Source organism: Rhamphochromis longiceps, linkage group LG14, assembly GCF_057381845.1.
Source record: "Rhamphochromis longiceps isolate RC_006_pf linkage group LG14, R_longiceps_female_GT1.1, whole genome shotgun sequence".
Classification (NCBI taxonomy): domain Eukaryota; kingdom Metazoa; phylum Chordata; class Actinopteri; order Cichliformes; family Cichlidae; genus Rhamphochromis; species Rhamphochromis longiceps.
This window is the reverse complement of record NC_140570.1, coordinates 360,257-369,243: the sequence shown is the minus strand read 5'-3', so window position 1 is coordinate 369,243 and position 8,987 is coordinate 360,257.

The window sequence follows — 8,987 nt, the reverse complement described above, 5'->3', positions numbered from 1 at the left end:
GTATGGAAGACCTACACAAACTGCAAACATCAGTGAGTCTGTGAAGAGTCTAATGCGAACAGGAATCAGAGACAGTTTTTTTTTTTTTTTACTTTGACAATGAATGTTCTCCATTTCCATTTTCCATCACACTTTGTCAAGTTTGCATGTGTCTTTATCTTACATGGCAACTATGGGCAATCGTGGCAATCTGCTAGTGACCAAAGCAATCACTAAGATCTTATTGGTGCAGGAATTTCACGTAATGACAAATAGCAACCACTTGCCAACTTGTAATGGATTAGGCATTTTTCTTTCGCAACCAGAGGTTGCCAAGGAGTCACCAATAGATCGTTAGGCCTCTATAACTGGGGCCTAGGTAACTAGTAAATATATGGATGGTAAAAAAAAAAAAAATAATAAAAATGAACAGGATCAAAGGTTAAAATGGGATTTGACAGGTGGCTGAACCCTAGGATCAGGTATAGTAATGGGGAAAGAGTGGGAAAAATAAACGCTGAGCTACCCTGTGGCTTTAGCTCTGTGCTGCTACTTCAATATTCAGTGATTTTTGTGGATTTAGGGCTCTAACCGAATTTGACAAGATATAAGCAGATATTTCACAAGCTACAAGAAATGTGGCTGACTTCCAAACCTTTGATAGTGTCATGCTACTACAAAAGGTTGAATCAAGTGCATGAATCTAACCAAATCCATATAGTAACTGATAATATGTTTAATAATAATTTAAGTCTGTTACCCTTAATGTAACTTTCAGCAACACATCATGTTGTTAAATGATGTATCGGTTTTAAAAGCTCTAAAGTGAATAGAAAATTTCAAGTTTATGAAACGCTACATTCTGAACAGTTCTTACCTTTAAAAAAATCATCTGTCATCTTCTTTTTTGTCTCCTAAACAAAATAAATATGACATTATCAGAGATGGAGAAAGTTGAAAAGACAGTAGGTCTTTTCAACTTTCTCCATCTCTGATAATGTCATATTTATTTTGTTTTTTTGCTCATTTGTTTATTGTTCTCCCTTTGATATGCCATAACTGTAATTTTAGCTAGCAGACACATTTTGTGAAAAACTGCAGAAACAGTTTTTGTGTTTGGTGATATTTTGAGCTTCTTGAAAACTTGCACTTGAAATTACCTTGTATCTTAAAAAAATGTTATTCCATTTTGCTCATTTCTCTTCTATGGCACTAGCTAGATGACCGTGACCAACTAAATTTTCATCATTTAGGAATTTTCATAATTTAGGAATGAGACATCATCACAGGAATGAGAAGAAAAAGGGATATACTGAGTGTGTAAGTGGGCCGTGGGATGTCATTATTTTCTTATTACTGAGCAAGTATCTCCATGCTATCACTGGAAGCAGTGCCAGGCTGCAGGACACGAAAAATGAACTCTTTCGACAGTAATATGCATTAACATGCCTATCAGATTTAAATGCTCATTAACTGAAGGTGTTGGAACAATGTTCCACATCATTCTGGCCTCTGGATGTGATGAATATTAGCTGGTATCACCAGTATATTTGATACCTCTTTAATGTATTTAAGAAAAAAAGAAAAAAGAATAAAGAAAAACTTTAAATGAAGGTGGACCTGTTTGTTCTTTCTAAGCCCATAAACTTTCCTCCTTTATAGTCACATCACTGTACGCAAATTATGGACTCGTTGAAATGAGGAGAGAAAAACTGAATCTGAATCAAGTTCTACATAGCTTTAAAATAGCACTAGTGCTACTTCACTGGGTCACATTTTCAAGGGGCTTAATAAGCAGCAGTGTTCACTCAGAAGTGAAAGTATTGGTACACGCATCACATAGTGATCAAAGTATGTAAATGAGCTTAAAAACATTACAGTAATTTGTAATTTGGGGGTGTGGGTGAGTAGATGTGGGGGATTCAAACCTTCTGTGCACCCTGCTTCACTTCATTCCTGGATGTTAAGGCTTAGTCAAGCATTATGGGAAAGGCAGTAATTACATGTGCCCATAATCAAGGCGTCATAAAATATTCATTCAGAAATGCTGTTGTACTTGAGGCAGCAAGCTCTCCTTTTCGTGCATAAGGTTAACAGGGGTGTTTGCTTTTTCTTGACTGACAATGGCTACAGGTAAAGCAGCTTCATGCCTGTGAGCATATTTTTGAGTCACAAAGCATTTCTAATTGGTCATGACAGGAGCTTCTGGTTGGTAGACTTGATGTATATAGCCACTGGAATATTTATTGTTTAACATTACCCTACAGTGTGACCTAAATAAAAAATAACTACACTTTTTAGACCAAGTGGAAGGGTCAACCAGAAGCACATAAGTATGATAACAAATTTCCAGACAAAAGAAAAGTAGGAATAACTTGCACTCTTATTTTATTGTCATTTTCTTGCTTTATCTTTAGAACTAAAGTCATGCAGCTGAACAGCGTGATTAATTAAATTCCTTAGCATGACTAAAATAGAGAGAACCCTGTACAAGCAGCAAGGGCCATGGATATCAACACACTTGTTACGTTCCCCCCGAAGGGGTCTAGGCATGTGAGAGAGGGGACCAGTAACAAATGAGTCCGGAATCAGAATGAAAAAGGAAAACAAACAGAGTTGTTCTGCATCAATAAAACTTTATTACAAAATGGTACAGGTTAACATTAACTTAAAGGGCCGGCAACGCCGTCTTACCAATAACGCCTGGAAAAAGAGAAAAAGGGTTGCAACAACAAAGAACACAACAACCAAACAAAAACTCCACACCACGAGGAGGTACTTCCAGGGGCCCACAAGCTCACCCTGTCACTATCAGCAGCTGGCTTTACTGCTGCCAAGGCCCACAAGCCCACACTACTCACGCAAAGCAGCTATGCTGTTTCCACAACTCCACACTTTGAGCAGGCAAGGCTCACAAGCCCACACTACTCACGCAAAGCAGCTATGCTGTTTCCACAACTCCACACTTTGAGCAGGTTAACCACACACAACGCAGAGACACCAGAAAACACCCCACACCCTGCTCACAGCTCATCCCCAGCTTATATGACCTCCGAGAGGTGATTGCTGACTGGGCCCAGGTGGTAAATGAGTCCAATGAGCAGCAGCTGTGTCCTGGGGAGAGAGAAGAGCAAGAGAGAGACGGGGGGTGGAGCAAAAGAGGAGGAGGCGGAGAAAAACACTACGCCCACACAAGGGCAGTATCAGGAGGCCCAGCTAGGGCCGTAACACCCCCTCCCATAAATACAAACCAGTGGTTTGTCATAGAACGTCCTACCCAGCTTTTAAACATATCACCTACCATCCACCATAATAACGGTTAGGCATACCCTGCCGAATCTGCCAAGACCTTTTTGATGGGTTGAAAACACTGCACGGGGTTGGCTCAAGTCCCTCAACATAGTGTCCCAAATGACAGCCAAATGTTTTTTGAGCCATCACATATGGAGAACCCATCAGGCAGCTAGAAGGCCTTACAGCAACACTTCTCTGACGCTTCTTCGCTAGGTCATGGCAAAAGGCATGCTGGTTAGCCAGAGGTGCAGGTTGAAATGGTTGTGTCACACACAATCTATCACACTGTAGGTCATCTGGACCCGAGAGACCGTCATCAGGTGGCAGATTACAATTAGTTGATCTCTGACAGTGACCAAATGACACCACTGAGCAATTATGCTCCAACTGTTGCCTAGGACTGGCAACTTTGTCGGTTTGTGAACCACAGTTCACTCTTTTGAAAGCAGATCGATTTTGCTTTGAGTTTGCTTTCAAACAGTGAGCAACCAGGTGGCCAGGTTTGTGGCAGAAGAAACAGAGCTTTGTTTTGGCTCTTGAAACCACGCCTGTATCGGCTTTGTTAGCTGGCACACTCCTAACTCTCAAGACTGACTGTTTCTGTTTGTAGGCTCCACAATTTGCTATTAAATGGCCAGACTTTAAACAAAAAAAACACTTTCGTTTCACACTGGAATGGGACACAAGTACCTCACCCTTTCGGTACTGTGTAGCTGGCACATCACCAACCTTCACTGGGGCATCGCGCCGGTCATACCTACTGACACTGGTTTTATGGACGAGCGCGAACTCATCAGCCAGCGTCGCAGCCTGCTGTAGCGAGGAAACCTTCTGTTCATTAATATATACCGCGATGCGCTCAGCAATGCAGTTCTTAAATTCCTCTATGAGCATTAGTTCCCGGATCGAAGCCAGGTCAGTGGCTTTGCAGGCCGCACACCACCGATCGAAAAGAACACCTTTTTCCCTGGCGAAATCAAGATAGGACTGACCCTGACCTCTTCTCAACCCCCGGAAACGCTGCCTATAGGCTTCTGGGACCAGCTCATAGGCCAGCAGGATAGCCCTTTTCAGCTTGTCATAGTCCAAGCTGTCCTCAGCTGACAACGAGGAACAAACTTCTTGAGCCTTACCCGCCAGCTTACATTGGAGCAAAATGGCCCATGAATCCCGTGGCCAGTGCAAGGCCGTGGCTATTCGTTCAAACGACTCGAAGTAGCTGTCGACCTCAGTGTCACGGAACATCGGAACCAGACGACTGTTTTTCCCTACGTCAAACGGGGTGTCCGCCTGACGAATGGAGGCGGTCGGAGGAAGGGAAACCTGCCGGAGTTCCAGCTGTCGCAACCTCACAGCTGTCTCTGCCTCCACCTCCACCTTCCTCAATTCGACCTCCCTAGCCCTAGCCAGTTCCGCGTCCAAACGCCTAAGCTCTAGCTCCCTTTTCAGCTGGAACTCTCTCTCACGCTGCTCCTTCTCCAGCTGGAGACGAGCCAGACGGACACGGAGCTTAGCATCCAGCTTCGAGCCTTCACTTGATTCAATGGAGAGGGGTTCGAAGCGAGGCACTGTCATGGGTTTGTCCTCAGGCAGCCCCTGATCAACAGGTGTCGACACCAATGGACCTACAGCTTGAGCTGGCGCCTGCAGAACGGGCTGAGACGCTGCACCACGCTCACCCTTAAACACTGCAATATCAAAGGTAGCCATTGACTCTAAAACAAAAACTACCTGAGGCTAACAATAACAACAAAGAAGCACCACCTCCAATACACAAATGAGAAACAGGCGGGAAAAGTGTGGCCACAGGTTAACCAATAAATAAAAATACCGCCAACCCTCTCCCCAGACCTGCCTACTAAAATCTTAGCCTAGTTAGCTTCTGGAGTGTACCAGGCTCGAGGCAACTTTAAAGGCTAAGCGTCAAGTGCACAAAGCACCGACAAGCCTACCCCCGACAGGGAACTAATCCCCACCCGGGATTACTCCGAAAATAATAAAGGAAAAATAAAAAATGAGTGCCTGAAGGAGGAGCTTACGCTCAGCTAGACACTCCCCTTTGCTAACTGGAGAGAGAGCGCAGCAGATACAATACAACTAAACAAGCCACCGGCAAACAACTCACTAAAACTCAATTGCTGTTCCTTCCAGTCATATCCCGGACGAGCCCCCACATTGTTACGTTCCCCCCGAAGGGGTCTAGGCATGTGAGAGAGGGGACCAGTAACAAATGAGTCCGGAATCAGAATGAAAAAGGAAAACAAACAGAGTTGTTCTGCATCAATAAAACTTTATTACAAAATGGTACAGGTTAACATTAACTTAAAGGGCCGGCAACGCCGTCTTACCAATAACGCCTGGAAAAAGAGAAAGGCTTGACTACAAATGTCGGTGTTGGGTGATATATTTTTTACAGTAAAAAATCTGTTTCTGTCTAAATTTAGTATTTACATTACAGCTGCAATTATATTGTTACTTGTGTTACAAAGGTTCTTCAGTTTTCTGCATGCTGGGTAGATAGGGAAAAAAAACATACAAAAACTTGCGCAAAAATCATCTGTAATCCCATTACTTTACTGATTACTTATTTTCAAAAGTAATTAGTTACTTAGTTACTTTTTAAAAACATGATTTATCCCCTAAATAGGTAATAAAGCGATAGATCTTTCAGCCCAATTCTACTTTTTCTGCATAATCCATCATATAAAATGTAATCAAATGGAAAAGTCTCTTTTTAAAACTTGTTTTATTAATTTTAACCTTTTAACTTTATGCATCAAGCAAAAATTTAATTATATGCAACGTTCTCTGACTTGAAGAAATTTGTTTAACATTTAAACCTATTTTCTGCACATTCCAGTGCATTAAAATAAAATAGGTTTTTGTGTTTACACTCAGTTTTTCAAATAAATGCAAGTGAAACACAGCAGAAAATAAAAATCAAAGACTCAGTGGTCCTTTTGCTCTATTTTCACCTGTATAGCAGGAGTGGGGTAGCCCCCCCCCCCCCCTTCCGTCATCTGTTTCTTCCTGGTGCAGGTGTGCCGCAGTGGACAGTGGAAGTTTCTCTGTGAATTTCCCATTACGTGGCAGCGTACTCAGTGCTTTAAGGGGTTTTTTCGTTGTAAAAAGTTTTCTTCCCACACAGTGAACAGCAGACACTAATGTTTTTGTCACCTTTCACGGACTCAAACTCAAAGTAAGGTCAGTACTTCCACGCGTTAAACGCTGCACGCTCATACGCTCTCCCACACTCGATATATTATCCATTGTTGATCTGCATACAGCTGTTGCCACGAATGTCGCACTCGCTTACGTCATTGTCATGATACACTCTCGCAAAAAAAATCGCGGCTTTAGTAACGCCGTAACGCAGCGTGCTTACAGGAAACTAGCAGTAATCTAATTACCTTTTTTGCAATAGTAATCCCTTACTTTACTCGTTACTTCCTAAAAGTAATCGGCTTACAGTTACTGCCCATCTCTGGTGGTAATATGGCAACTACATTTACTGAACAAAAGAACAAACAGCATGATGTTGAAGTAACAGCATAAAGGTGCAGGAAATGCTAACACACAGCTAGAATGGTAAATGGCCTGCATTTGTATGGCGCTTTTCTAGTCCCTAAGGACCCCAAAGCGCTTCACACTACATCCAGTCATCCACCCACACATTCACACACTGGTGATGGCAAGCTACATTGTAGCCACAGCCACCCTGGGGTGCACTGACAGAGGCGAGGCTGCCGGACACTGGCACCACCGGGCCCTCTGACCACCACCAGTAGGCAAACATGGGGTTAGTATCTTGCCCAAGGATATTTGGCATGCAGCCAGGAGGCAGCCTGGGATCGAACCACCAACCTTCTGATAAGTGGCTGACCTGCTCTGCCACCTGAGCTACAGCCACCCCATACCCCATAGAAGCTGAGTGTATGCTGACCTCTAGTTCAGCAGCCAGAGCCTTATCTTTAACAGTTAACATAGGCAGAGATAAGCAGTCAGGCTCGCAGCCCCTGTTTCTACCTGTTGATGTTTTTATAACATAATCAGTGAAGTCTGTTTAGGCTGACATTCATCTTTGCTTTGTGTTGGCGGCTTTGTGCTCACATTTAAATACTAAAAGAAAATTTCTATGTGCATCCTCATTAGGATGTGAATTTGTATTGCGGTGTGTGAAGTATCCAGAGGTTTATAACTTTAACTGGTAATTGTGAGTCAATGCATTTCAGATCAATTTAACAGAGTAACAAGAAAGTAATGTAATGAATAGTGTAAAAAAAATTACTTTCTCCTGGTGAGTAATTAAGTAACATACTGCAATACTTTTAAGAAAAGTAATGAGTAATGTGTACATGACTTTTCTTGAGTAACGATCCCAACACTTCACCTAATATAGGGTGACTCACAAAAAAACTAAATTTTTAAAGAGAACTTTTAAGTAATTTTTAAAGTTAAGTCTGATAAGTATGTTAGTCCTTCTTCAAACTTATTATGTTTAAACAAAAGATTCCTTCACACTCATTGTAGAACCTGCTCTTGAATTTCTAGGAACAGTATGTGAACTAGATATATCATTCTTTTTATACCACAGAATTAAACAGACTTCTAATAATATATGAAATCACAGAATCATAAATCCAAAAACATGATGAACACACATTCTTTTAGTTTATTATTGCATGTTTTACATCTCTGTGACAGAGCTACTTTGATCCTATGTTGCTTCTTTAAATAAACTGCTTGTAGTTCAGATCAAAGTCCAATGAGAAGATTGTAAGTGAACCTGGTTTATAGCGAAATGGTATATTATATTCCACTGGGGCATGTGCAAGCTATTGTATTTATTTTAAAATTTATGGATGTGTTTTATTATCATCAGAGCATAATTCACATTAAGGTTGCAGCATTGGTTAAGGGGTCTATTTATGCAAACAATACGCTGACCGAAACGGCCTGTTGTATACAGCTTTCATTCAAACAAGAACTGCTGCTCGCCAGCAGTACATAACAGATGGTTACCAGTGGGGTTTTGTCCATGCAAACAAAATAATGTTATATTCCTGTGTGCATAATTAAAGGGAATCAACCGCATTATGCTAAATTATGTTCAATAATAACAACCCTGGTCAGCTAATGTCAAATCTATTATTCACATTCTGATCTCATCCTCGCTAATTTTAATATTAAGGGTTAGACGAGTTGATGCATAACAAAATATAGCGTGACATCTGGCCTCTCTTTAATTGGTCTTCAAAGATTATTATCATGTAAAAACTGAATTCTAAACATTGACGTTTGAACATGGAAATGTGACATTAGATGGTAGAAAAGGTGGCATTTTGAGCAGACTGAACCTGAATAGGAAGTAAGTTCATTAGGAAAGTCAAAGAAGTGCTCTGTATGAGACATGCTTTTTTGGAGAGCTAAAATCAGCTTAGATAATGTAATGTCAGAAAATCCCTATCATTAGTGGAAATATGGTGATATCCTGTCTAAGCTTCACTTTCCACTATAATCTGACTGACAGAAACAGTGTTATAATGTGACAAAAGTTGTGTTCAAGAGGAGCACCTGAAGTAGGTTCCAATAAAAGTCCTTATCTGCCAGTAACCCCATGGGCTGAAGCATAACTTTATCTTTAATTAAAAATATTGAATATTTTATTTGGTTGACCTGTGACACTGAGAATGATCAAGACAGCAACAACAACT